We start from the raw sequence: 2,231 nt of genomic DNA on the forward strand, positions 1-2,231 counted from the left end.
CACTGATAAATAAAAACATTGCAACACAGTTAGCTCTTTTCAGCCTCACCCTGTCCACATTGGCAAGCAACATTGCAACAGCACACTCACACATATACACATACACACATGTGTGCACATGTACACATATATATATGCATGCTAAATTCAGGGTTTAGTACAAAAAGTACAAATAAAATATTAGTGATTTGGACAAACGTTAATTTGCCTTATTACAAAATAATACACAATCCAGTCACCATGGGTGTTACATTTTACTTGCCTCGTCACATGTGACCACTTAATTTATTTTAATTAATTCATTCATTCATTTGTTTTGTGCTAATACTAGCCTTGAAGTCAGGGCCTGGTTCTGTCCCAGAATTTGTTGTTTTTTTGTTCTAAAAATTTGTAAAAATTGTTCTCCTAAGTCATAATGGTTTGGTTAAGTTTCTTAATTTTCAAAAATGCCAATCCATCTTTGTGTCTGTACAAAATATTTTCACAATACAAAGCAACGGCAATATCTTACTTTTAAAATTCATGGATTCAACGGTATTCTTCAAGTGAATTGCCTGACTTTGATGTCAAATTGTATTCAAGAGTTGTTTGTATACATCTATAATGATTTCTGCAGAGTTTGTGATTTTTTAAATCAGAAATCATTTTAACTTATCTGTTGAAATGAGTAGTACAGAAACTAAAAATATTTCTGGTGCTTGTCTGAAAAAATTATATTTTAAAATAATCTGTATTTTGTTTGTATAATGTCCATAATCTATTTCATTCTCTCCTAGATATAATACTTTGAATTCTACATTGTTCTATATTATATAGGTTCATTAATAAATGTGTTATTTCAGATAGCATTCCATATAGAAAAAGTTTAAGGTTCCTTTTTTACCTAGGTCCTTATAGTATTTTATTTCTTTGGGATAAAATGACAATGTTATCTACTTTCAAAAGTTTTGTAAAGATTATGCTTTATAAAGGCCTTTCTAAGGTGAGGATTTAATACACTGATGTCAAACTAACTTTCAGTTCAATGAATTATATGTGTTGTTACATTTGTATTTTTTATTGTGAAAATACTGTACCGTGGGGTTACAATTACATGGGCAAGATAATGAGTAAATTTCTTATCAAGCATTGTAGCCTCCTCCTTTGTTTCCCCTTCCCATCCCTTCCCATCCTCCCCCTGCCCCCCACCCAATCCTCCCCACTACCCCACCCCGCACCAAAGTTGTAAAGTTCATTTTTGACATAACGACTTGTATTTTTGTAATCAATTTTTTAATAACTGTTTTTCATTTCTTGCTTCTGAAGAATGAAAAATATTGAATTCTTCACAAATTTTCATATCATCCTTTTGCAAATGCCATGATAATCTCTATATTGTTGTAATTTGGGTAAACGTGCTGCTGAAGCATGTAGTATCCTGTAAATTTAAGTAGTTAATGATGCAATCTTTATACAGGCATATATCCTTGGTTCACTGTTTGTAACCAGGAAACCTTATTGTTCCTAAAAATGCTATTGATCTTAATTCTCTAAAATTCTGTGTATATTGGAAAAAACATATTGTTTGGTCGATTGCTCACATTTGCAATTTTTTGTCAATGACTATTTCAAGTCTTTTTCATTTTAAATTTGATCATACTTTGAAGCCTTTATAGCTAGGTCCAAAGGTGATAGCTTTTCAAGTACTTATTTATCAACTGAGTTAGCTTTGTGGAGCTAATGGATTCAAAGCAAGCCTTGCTTATGAGCTACTTCTAAACTTCTGGGCTTAAAATTTCCTAAATGGGGTCGTGCTGGCACAAATGTCTACCTGACCTTTTATTCTTCTTTCATATAGCAACAGACCAACCAGAATATCTTACCCTGACAGCATAGATTGTCTTACTGGAACAAAACTAATCTTAGTTAAAAAGGATCATGGAGAGATGAACAATTAAGACAGAATCATTTAGACTAGAAGGCATTTTATCAAAATATAATTGTTTCTTATACCTAATATTTCAAAAGTAGCTAAAGCCAAGAAGATGAAAAAGTTTTCACATGCATGATTACCTAATGTCCTGGCCAGTCTACCATCCAACCAGGCAGGAATTTACACTACTGCCTTTCTTTCACCAAATATTTTCATAGTTACAAGAGAAGTCTATATGTTTCTCCTTGATATTAGGCCTTAAATTGGTGATGTTTATCACAGTGTTTCCTCTTGCCTCTAGGCTGTAAATCTACAAATG

General features: G+C 32.3%; 1 pseudogene; it reads right to left on the reverse strand.

The window, feature by feature from the left end:
- Nucleotides 1-1,309: 1,309 nt before the first annotated feature.
- Nucleotides 1,310-1,409, reverse strand: LOC122127573 (annotated as a pseudogene).
- Between the last annotated feature and the right edge of the window lie 822 nt (nucleotides 1,410-2,231).

This window comes from Dipodomys spectabilis, unplaced genomic scaffold (assembly GCF_019054845.1).
Source record: "Dipodomys spectabilis isolate Male_0828 unplaced genomic scaffold, ASM1905484v1 ptg000303l, whole genome shotgun sequence".
Classification (NCBI taxonomy): Eukaryota; Metazoa; Chordata; class Mammalia; order Rodentia; family Heteromyidae; genus Dipodomys; species Dipodomys spectabilis.